This window comes from Cryptomeria japonica, chromosome 10, assembly GCF_030272615.1.
Source record: "Cryptomeria japonica chromosome 10, Sugi_1.0, whole genome shotgun sequence".
In the NCBI taxonomy this organism is placed as follows: domain Eukaryota; kingdom Viridiplantae; phylum Streptophyta; class Pinopsida; order Cupressales; family Cupressaceae; genus Cryptomeria; species Cryptomeria japonica.
In genome coordinates this window covers 300,500,876-300,513,045 of record NC_081414.1, presented here as the reverse complement: position 1 = coordinate 300,513,045, position 12,170 = coordinate 300,500,876, and the positions used below count along the sequence as shown (strand labels likewise).

Sequence of the window (12,170 nt, the reverse complement as noted above, 5' to 3'; positions counted from 1 at the left end):
TCCTTCCACTTTCGCAACAAAGCAGACAAGTGTTCTTTTTAACTCTTCATTGCAATGATTTGTTAAAAACTATATGGAGATGTTGCTCCACAAAAACATGGTGTCTGTTTTATCCCTTCAAAGCAATGATTTTCTAATCTAGAAAAAGAACCTGGTCAACAAAGCAAAACTTCGATCTTGGTGGTCAACAAAAGAAATCGATAAAAGGGGAAGGACTTCCCTCTTTAACTTGAAAACAAAAAATTGACAAATGAGGTTTCTTTTTCTTTGTAGAAATTTGAAGTTGATCCTTTTAAACACCAAAGGATGGCGAGGTTGTTTTTAAAGCCTTTTGCAAAATGAAAGATTGTCTTGTTCTTTTTAATAACCCGAAGGAAATTTTTTCTCCTATGAAAGCAAGAATGATTTTTGATTGTGGTTCTTTTTAGGTAGTCCAAATGAATTGTGAGTTCAGTTTTAAAAACTCTAAACTATCCTAATGGTCCTACAATTGAGCTCCTATCTGCAAGAAAATTGTTAGAACCCTGCAAAATAACAAGAAAAATCATTAGATAATCTGTGGACTTCAACAAGTCTAATTTCGCACTCGGTTACAACTTTTATTTTATTTTTTCCTCTATTTGTGATGCACTATAGAACAAAAGTGTACGCGCTACAATGTAATCCGGATGCGCTATCGAACAAGCCCGATGCGCTAAACTATTTTTTCAGATGTGCTACTCTATTTTTCTCCCACGTCGAGACCTACAGGAAAAGATTAGTTGAGACTATGCGCTAAGGTAAAGACTTCACGTGCTAGAGTATAGACCCCACACACTAAACAGTGTGTTGGATGCATTGAAGGATCAACCAAATGTGCTAAGGGATGTTCCCGATGCGCTAATTCTTGTTTCCCACGTACCTGCAAAAATGCTTATTTTTTAAAACCAATTTGATTAATGGGGTAGTTCCCCATGGTGGGCGCTAGAAATGTATGTTGGAAAAGCGAGTCAATGAAACTTAAAATGTGAAAAGTGAAGCTCAAAGAGACTCGTCCACACACCCACAAAACTTCTTGGTGCAAGTTATGGAGTCATGAATAATGACTCAACTTCCCAAGGTTGGTTCTATGGTTCTCTATCTCACAAGGTCACTCAAACCAATGCCTTTTCTCTCAGATCACTGAGCAAAAGTGGTTTAGGGATGACAAATGCAAGAACAAGGGATGCTTTTGATTGATTTTAACATGAAAATGCATCCTATCTATGCATCATCCTACAAAATGCAATAAACTAGATTATAAGATGATAAGATTAGTAGCAATACTATCCTTACATGATATACTAGTTTAATGATTTAAGCTAATGATAAATGAAATAGTCTAAAATGCTTATTAGATTAATTCCTATAACAAAGAGAAGCTAGATGTATTGATAAAAATGAGCACAAATGAGATACTAAAAGCTTGCACGGATTGAGAGATATATAGTTTGGATTTCTAGATGTATAGTAGATAATAGATTTCTTAGATTCATGGATGTTCAAAATGGAGGAAGGAGAGCTCTATTTATAGTGAAAATAGGGCAATGGATGGCTAGGATTGAAAGAGTTAATCAAGGGTCAAGATTGAAAGTTGTTAATCTATGTTTACAATTTTCACCAATGAAATGGTGACAATTGTTAACATAAGGCTAGTTGAGAGGAGAGGTAGGAAGCATTAAATGCTTGAGAAGACATGATGGTTACCTTAGGAGGTAAGGGTTAAGGTTAGGTTATGATTATCCAATGGATAAAGCTTTTACCCAAAGGATAAGCTCTTGTGCAAGGGTTAAAGGAATAACCATGGTCAAAGCAATAAATGTTTGATGAGACCCTTGGGTTAGATGGAGGTTAAGTTAGGCAAAAAGTCCTAACCATGCCACTACGGGTTAGTTAACCATTAGTGGTTTGAAGACTTTGGGGAAAAATTTGTAAGAGTCCTTCCAAATTTGGGGGCATTCGACAAGTTATCTTGTTGAATGGATAAAGGGTTTAATGCATTTTGAAGACTTTACTCCAAATTTGAGAAGTGACCTCCTCAAATTCAGGGAAAGGGGATAATGAATGGGTTTAGGCTAATTGATTAGGATTAGAAGAATCTAGAAGAATTTAGGAAAGGGATTTAGGATGCAAGTGGGAGATGTAGGATTTTGCAAGTGGATTAGGGAAAATAGAATTAATTAAAATAAATTACTTTATTTCAATTTGGTTGCAAATTGGGAAAGTGAATAAATTAGATTTATTCAATTTGGGGTGAACTATTTAATTAAATGTAAATTTAATTAAAAGTATAGAGAAGGGATTTAATTAAATAAAATGATGAAAGGGATTTTAAAACATATCCATCCGTTAAAGCATTTTAACTAAAACAAGTAACAATGAGTAGTAATGTCACAATGGGGTGTAAAATGTTTCTTTTATGCTAACAAGATTGATGTTTTATTGCTTCAAGAAACCAAAATTACAAATAAGTTTTCACTCAAGTTGTTGATAGACTTTGGCCCAATGCTTAGTTTTGTTGTAGTTCATTAGAAGGGGCTTCTAGATGGATTTCCCCTCTATGAAATAGGCCCTTTAGTTGTGGAAGGTAATTAGATTGATCTCTATAGAAACAATCTTTGTGTATATCTCACCTTACTCTCTACCTAGGCCAATTTGAATCTCACAAATTTGTATGCCCCTAACTCTTAGGTAGCTATAAAGGTGTTGTGAGATAAGATTATGTTGTTGGTAGATTTTTCTGTTCACACCCATTGGATGACAGGTCGAGTAATACCCCTCTTTTTCTTTCAAGAATTCGGGAGGGTTAGAGGGTTAGTTGAACAACATGCTAGATCTTATATATTTACTAAATGGAATGGGTTTGATGGATATTGACTTTACAGATAACTTCTTAAACTAGTATAATAGAAGGTTTGGAGGTTACCTTACTTAAGTTAAGTTGAACAGATTTATCATTTCAAATGGTCAAGCCCTCCCATGAACTACTTTTGAACATAATGCTCTCCCTTTTTAATGAAATCCTGGCCCTAAAAAATGCCCCTTCCCCTTCCATTTTCAAATCTTACATTGTGACCATATGTTATCTATGCTTTGTCAATATTTCAAGCAACATATCTGTTCACACCTTCACTCTAACTAATGAAGATACATACTTGTGTACTATGAATTCAAACTTAAACCTCTTCTAACTTGATATATTTATATACATTCATAACAACTAAGAACTTTAATATTTTGATGAGATATCATACTTTCATTTCAAACCTCCCTATGGGTTTAATCAACAAGTTTTGATGTATGAGTTATGTCGATATGATTAAAAATACAATGGTGATTTCTTTTTCCGAGACTTGTGTTCAATATTATCACCACTAATGATGCTTCTTACTTTCTCCATAAATATCATATCCTCTTTAAAAATTTATTATATTGAGGGGTGCATAGTTTCATCTTCTATATAGATTATGAATTGGACTTATTCCAAAAAATATTTGTTTCGGAATACACAACTCTCCACCATTGTCTCTTCCGAGAGTTTTAATCTTATTCTTTAATTGGTTGTCCACAAAAGCCTTAAACTATGACATTTTTTGTTGTTGAATGATTATTGAATAAATATTTCAGTTATTAAAATAATGAAATTCAAATGATGTTTTAAAAAAATGCAATTTTCTTTTGTGTACATATTTTGAATATAAATGGTTATAATGTGACGACTATTCTTTCATATAGTCATAGGAATGTGAAATTTTATTTTTCACTGTTATATTTATTAATTAGTAGATAGATGAATCATATGCATGAACTAATATATAAATGATTAATGAGATTCCATATTTGATTTTAATATTTTATTGATCTATAAGAGATAGTTATCCAATTTATCTATATATATGTTTATATCTAATTGGAATAACTACGTTGATATTGTATTGAGGTGAATTCATGACAAATTTTAATTCTCTCTCTCAATTAAAAATGGAGAGCAACGTCAAGGGGATGAAGACAAATTGATAAAAATTGGTTCTTTATACTATGTAACAAGAACTTATTTGCATACCTACAACTAGTTTTAAAGTTACATTCTTTATTAGTTATTCATGTATGACATTTTTTTGTTAAGGCTTATCCTAGTAATGTTGCATACTATAGGTGTATTAACTGTTCTAGAGTTTTTGCAACTGTCAAGGTCATTATTGTTGTTATCTTGATTGCAAATAAATTTGATAGAGTATGTTATGCTTTCTTTTGAATTTCTTATAGTTCACTCAAGATTAGGATATTTATCTCTACCATGCATTTAGAAGTCTTTGCTCTTTTTATGTTGTTAAGCATATTTTGTTGTGGATTTAATATTTTAACAAAAATAATAAGCTAGTTTTTATAATTTAAATATAATTTTGGTTTTAAAATATTAAATTAAATTCCAATTTTTGAGCATTTAAAGAGGTAGTGTGAAAAAAGAATATGAGATTAATTACGAAGAGTGGGAAGAAAGAAATAAAATAAGTTTACAAAAATATCACCTCTTCACTATTTTCTCTTTGAATGCCTTAGATATGTCCAATGAGCTAGAGTGAGGGGATAGATACAAGTAAATTGCATGCGAATTATTGGTAGAAGAAAAGAAAGTTGACAGAGGTTGACCTATTAACAAAAATGTGGAGAAATATTATGTCACTATTATTATTTTTATTAATTGGTAGGATAAAAGAAGAAGAGAAGTATAGAAGGAGAAAGGGATAAAAAATATAAATGTAAAATGTTTTAGCTCAAATAGTTTTCTAAACTACTATTTTTTTTTTTGGAAACTTATAGTAAAAGATGTTTATTTATTCTATTTGATGGAGAATAAGTTTATATATTTGAAATGTAAAATCTTCATGATTATAGGGTGCATTAAATATCTAAAAATATGCATACATGTTTAGTATGTATGTATGTACATATGTATATGGATATGCATATTTATATTGAATTTATGCATTTATATTTATATGTATAGATAAATTTCAATTCATTCAAACCATTGGCTTATTCATAGGCCATTAATATTGTTCAAGATTTAGCAACAATATGTAGTTGCATTGGAAGTTACATCATATAAATTTTTCTGAGTATATGAAATTGTTGTGTATAAAAGATATTAGTGGGTAAAAAGTTGAAAGGAAATTGATGGGTTTGTAACTACAAGTATTAAGCTACATGATAGTGGTAAAATTAGATCAATAATTGATTATTTTTATAATTGTTACTAGCACTCAAAATGGACTCTCAGTCACCATATAAACTTGAATAGGTTTGCCTTGCTAAATAATATCTAGATTGACTTGATAGCTAAGTATACCATGTGTTCCATATGATCTATAGACACAAACACAGATAGTAGATGTCTACTTCATAATGATAAATAATAGTTTTTATACTACAAAATAAAAGTTCAGAAATTAAGCACTATTTAGTATTAAAGAAACATATCACTTGAATGATTAAGTTCTTATGCAAAAACATAGATTATATATATATATATATATATATATATATATATATATATATATATATATATATATATATATATATATATATATATATATATACATATATGTATATACATATATATATATACATATATGTATATACATATATATGTATATATATGTATATATATGTATATATGTATATATATATGTATATATATACATATATATGTATATATATATATACATATATATGTATATATATATGTATATACATATATATGTATATATATATATATATATATGTATATACATATATATATATGTATATATATATATATGTATGTATATATACATATATATATATGTATATATGTATATATACATACATATATATATATATATACATATGTATATATATATACATATACATACATATGTATATATACATACATATACATACATATGTATATATACATACATATACATACATATGTATATATACATACATATACATATATATGTATATATACATACATATACATATATATATATATATATATACATATGTATATATATGTATATATATATACATATGTATATATATATATATATATATATATTTCTAATTGGTAGAGAAACAATTGAATAATAATGAGTTAACAAAAAACAATGCAACCGATTGTAATAGTACTAACCTAACCACAAGCACCAATAAAGATCTTCAAAATAAATTTATCGAATTAAATAAAATTGACCTTGAAATTCAAGTATGTCAATTTAAATAAAATTTAATTTACCTTCTTAGGTTAAAAATGGCCAAACATATGGCTAAAGTAAATAAGTGAAATAAGATAAATATTGTTAACACATGAAAAGGAACACATTTGGTGTAAATAATCTTCAATTTTTTCTCCGTTATCCTCATACAATTTTCCCATCATTTTTTTATCGATACCAGTTTTTACGATAAATTTTTGGTTGCTTTAGGAACCTGTTGTATAGTACTTTACTTATTTATGTTTTTCTCTTCGAATTTGGTTTATTTATGTTTTCTCTCTGAATTGGGCTTATTTATGTTTTTCTATCCGAATTTAGGGGAGATGCGCTCTATAGTACCATTAATCCTTAATGTCACTAAATTTAAGGAACACAAATTAATTTTGTTTTAATGCAAAGTCTCATATGTGCATGTGTTTAGAAAAAAGACACAAAGCTTGAATATGAAATGGCAATTGTCAATCATATATAGGAAATAATAATAATAATTCGATTTTTTAAACTACTGACACCAATAAAATGTGAGATAAATGTAATATTCTAAATTTATTGAAGAGAAAATTGTATACTATAGAAATATTATTCAGATTTTTAATTTTATGCATTGATTGGTTAAATTAATTAAAAAATTAAATTACATGGATGTGATGGTATCTTACTTTGGAAGGAACTAATAAACACCTTTATTTTCGAAAGACAATTTGACTCTTATGGTATTAAAATTTATTAACAACTATTATAAATTAAAATATATTTATATAATCTAAAATTATACAAAATCCATACAAGACTAACACATCTTATTATGCTTTCTTACCTTAAAAGTAGACATTTATTTTACTTTTTAGTAAAGAAATCAATACATTTATTGTAGTGACAAGCACAAAAGAAAACAAATCAACTGAAAAACAAGTTCAAGCTAAGAAAGAGGGAAGAAAAGAGAGAACGTGATTCTATAGGTGGGCAAGGATGAAGGGTAGTCGAGGACTAGGGGTAGAAGAAAGCAAGTAATCAGGGATGTTCAAGCTTAAGAAAGTGGAAAGAAAAGTGAGAACATTATTATGTAGGCGGTCAAGGATGATGGGTGAAAGAAACCAAGCAATCAGGTACTTTTAAGGCCACCCTTGAGCAGCTCGATAGTCTGTGTGTTTGTCTTGAATGATTTGGCGAGAACATCATCGGGGATACCAGTTGTGAAGAGAGTAGAAGGGACTGACATGGTGTCTGCATTGGCACTCCCAAAGGTAGAAACAGCCAAGGCCTCAAAGGCAGCATCCATGTTGAGCTGGTAATGGAGGAGTACTTTAGGAAACACAAATAAATCCCCTAAAATGAGGGTCTGTGTGAAGAGCTTTCCCGTGGTGTCCACAACTCCAACCAGGAGAGCTCCGTCCACAAGAAACAGAAGTTTAGAAGCGCAGGGGTGAGTGTGAGGAGGGTTCAGTCCACCCACAGGGAACTACAGCACCGCCATTGACACGCCCAACCCGTTCAGCGCCGGAAACTCTGCCACCACTGCCTTCGTCACTTTTACTGCTATTTGCCCAGTTAAATTGTTGTTTTGCACATTTTAGAATCCCATGAAAGTGAAGAAACTGCCAGTCAAATTAAGTGGGTTCTACCCCGGCGGAACAAGGAAATCGGTGAGAATATCAGGATCCGATGAGTAGATTGTGCCAACACTACTGAATACCACTAAAATTGCAATCAAACAAGCTCCATTAAATTCCATCTCTTTCTGAATATTAATACTGCAGAAAGGAGGAGTTCTAAAAGTTTGGGTGTGAAGGGAAGTTGATAGAAAGCGTGTATTTATAGGACAGCCAAAGTTTACTTTGCAGAGAGTTGCGAGGACATCAATGGTGAAGCCGACTTTGTTTTCTATCTCCTCTCCTTAGCCCAAGCTAAATTTAAAATGTTTGGAAACCTATATCGGATTTTCCCACAAAAATTGGCCACCCCAATCTCGATTATGTCAGAGCGATCTACACAAAAATTTCTTGATTGTGTCGATCAATTTTAATTTAAGAATATACCTATTACGATTTCCTTTTGCTCAATCCTAGTTCAACAATTTTTCTGATTTATACCATCTTGCAAACTTACAAATAATTATTTATACAATCCGTCTCCTGCAAGACTGAGGCATTGTCTGATTCGACAGGCACATTTTGAGCAGACCATTTTAAGAGGGAATAATCGATGGCAGCTGTTAAATTCATCATCCATTTAAGCAGTTTAACATCTTTTGATGTTAGTTATGTTTGTCATTTTTTTTATATTTTAAATTGGTATTTCTTTTTTCTTAAAAAAACATTAATTTTATAATTTTATATTATTATTTGTTAAGTTAGGCTTCTCTCAATTCTTGTCCATACTTGAAATCTACAAACCCCCATCCTAGGTCAATTCCATAATGCAAAGAAGTGATGTCACATGGCGTAGCCTTGATCTAACATTAAAAATCTACTTCCATCCTTTTACAATAGATGTAAGGAGTTGACCTTGAACATGTTTATATGATGATTCATTGTGTCTTGCTTATAGGCATTCATATGCAATAATTAGTCACCATCCTACAATATCAAGGAGCATTCACTATGAACAATTCAACTTGGTGCATTGAAAAGAATAATTATTGCATTACATTTTGTATCCTAAATGACTTCCATGTTTGTTTTCTATCTACCAACATTTGTAAAGAGATTTAAATGAGGAGAATGTGATTGCTTATCAGTCAACAATCTCAAAATGGTGATCAATCACATTTTCCTCATTTAAATCACTTTTTGTAGGTCATGCACCATTTTCATGTTTTATAAGATTTATCTAAAGCCACAAGGTCACCATTTTGAGAATTACATTTTTTATAAAATTCCAAGGATAGTTTGCAATAACCCCTCTAACTAAATCAACGTTTGAGTTATGTTCTTCCCTAAGGTTGTAATCTCCTCATCATTAGCCTTTCTACGACTTTCTCTCCTCTACTCAACCACTTCAATGGTGTTGGGCTCATAATTCTTTAAAAAAAAAAATTAACAACAATCAAGTGACTTATAACATTCTATTTTTTTCGTTTACCAAGAGGATTTCTTAACTTGGTGAATTTAAGGTTCTTCTTGTACTTATAAATCCTCGTCTAGATCACCTTACTCTAAAGGCACCTCTTGAAATTATAGTTCATTGTCAAATGTAGTTTTGTTTGTCTTTCATAGAGACTATGCCTCCTTTTTTTGTTCATCTTTCGATTGCTTGAGTTAGTCTAGGAATTGAATAGATTCTTCAAAAAGTATTGCTATTCTGAATATTAGAAGCAAATATGTACTTTTGCATATCTCAAAATGATTTTGATTCAAAATATATAGTGAAATTATTTATCTTGATTAATGTGATTGGTTCTTTTATATGATCTTTGTTTAAGTGTTTAAATCTTTATAAAAATGTTGTTAAAAATATTTATATTTGATTCTATGAGAATGACACGCTCTTGTTTATATATATGCCAAAAAATATAGTTTATTTAGTTGAAGTTTTATTCTATGAATATATATTTTTAACATTGAATTGTAAGTTTGTGATTGCCTTCTCTCATGCCAATCTAACATATTATGTTTGTCTTTTATTCATATCTTAAATTAAAATTTCTTTCTTCTATATATATTTTTGACATTAGATTGTAAATTTGTGAGTGCCTTCTTAAGGAAATCTAAAATGTTATGATTTCCTTTTATTTATATCTTAAATTTACATTTCTCTGTACTTAAAAAACTCATTAATTTAATATTTTGATAGTATTATTTTTGTTAAGTTGGGCTTCTTTCTCATATCTTGTCTATTTTCATTTATTCCTACTTTAATATATTCTAATTATTTGGACCTTATCTACAATTCTTGAACATTATAATATTATTATCCTTGATTCCAATGTGCCCTATCCATACTTAAAGTTTGCATTCCCACATGGTGTAGATCTAATCTAAAATTCAAAAATTCTACATTCTCCCATCCTAGGTCAATTCCATAATTTAGAGGGGAGATCTCACATAGTGTAGACCTAATCTAAATTTCAAAATATCAACTTCCATCATTTCACAATAGATGTCAGAAGTTGACTTAGTACATGCTTATGTGATGATTCATTGTGTGTTGCTTATAGGCATTCATTGTAGTATAAATTCATGCCCAATAATTAGTCACTATCCTAGAACATCAATGAACATTTCAAGTTGGTCCATTGAAAGGAATACTTATAGTGTTACATTTTGTATCCTAAATGACTTTGATGCTTGTTTTCTATCTATAAACATTTGTAAAGGGATTAATTGAGGAGAATGTGATTGCTCATAAGACAAGAATCTCTCCAAGGTATTTCTTAAAAATATCAATCCTTAAGTATCGATAGAAAATAGATATTGGAGATACCAAGGTTGTAGAGGTACACATTTTTCTATATTATTTTTGTAGGTCATGTACCATATTCATGTTCTACAAGATTGATCTAGAGCCACATGATCACCATTTTGATAATTGTAGTTTTGTAAAAGTCCAAGGATAGTCTAGGATTAGCCTTCCTATTAGTTTCCCTCCTTCAACTCAACTACGTTACTTGTATTTTTTATTAGGATGAAAAAGGTTTTTAAGGGGCCCAGAAACCATTACAATCCGAGAACTGCCATCAATTAATGGACTAGACTACCTAACAACAAACAACAAGTTTTAGGAAGGATCTGAAACCTTATGGACTTACAAGCATCCATAACCCAAAACCCAAAGATTGCACAAATCATTAAAAAAAATACAGAGTAGCTACAACTAGTCAAACATAAGCCAAACTTCAAGATAGAAACATTAAAAAACCAGATTGGCCCAAGAAGAGAGTCTAAATAATCAAATAATAAACCTCAAAAAACCAAGAATGAGGGTTTTCAGGCACCCACAGGCAACAAGAAGCATTTTCCCAGGCTCCCATAACCTGTAATAGAAAATCTAGCCCACAAAAATCCATGAAGCCTAAACCTAATAAAAAACAAACACTGACCAAACTGGACACTTGAAAACTACTAGCATGCAGCTAGTCCCTAAAAAAAACCAAAAAACATAGGGTTTTTCCAGGCTCCCTCAACCTCAAGAGTGAGTTTTGCATGGCTCTCACAAGTTGTCAAAGCCTAGACAATATCATATCTTACTAAAAGGACAATCTAGGACACAAGGACACATGATTTAAACAAGGCTCTCTTAACCTTAAACTTGAGGAAGAACAACACTGAGAAAATCATACCCTCCATCCTCTCCACCTCAATAGGAGAATAAGGAAGGAAATCAATATGAAGACTAGTCTTTTCTCCAAAACAGTCAAGAGACAACACATCATCAACTTCCCAACAACATTTCCCAGTCTCAACCACAGCATCCACCTTCACCTCTAAAGAAGATTGGGCCATCTCTATAGGAAAATCCAAAGAAAAAAAGAGACATTGAGGAAAAAACTAAAGGAAAAAGGAGAAGCCAACCCAAGGACCAAGAGGGATAGAAATATTCAAAATCACCCATAGAAAGGGTGAACCAAATGACACCCAGAGGACCACAATGAAGGGCTCCAAAAAAGAAAGATAAGGAGGATAACCCATATTAGAGAAAATGTTGCCATCCCCCACAAAGTACATAAGGCCCATAATCCTCAAAAAGAAGAGACCACCTTCCAAGAAATAGGGCTACACAACCAGGTCAACAACATCTCCCAAAATGATAGCAGAAGAAGCAAAAGAAACCCCAAACGTAGCCCACCTGCTTTGCCCATGAACCAAACCAGCCATTTGGAAGAAAATCAGGCCAAATAAGGGTATCTTTGCAAAAGGAAAGCATCCAAAAGTAGCCCCAATTGAGGAAAGAACA

General features: G+C 31.0%; 1 pseudogene; it reads right to left on the bottom strand.

Annotated features, from left to right (window-relative positions):
- Nucleotides 1-7,380: 7,380 nt before the first annotated feature.
- LOC131040882 (germin-like protein 9-3) lies at nucleotides 7,381-11,719 on the bottom strand (annotated as a pseudogene).
- Between the last annotated feature and the right edge of the window lie 451 nt (nucleotides 11,720-12,170).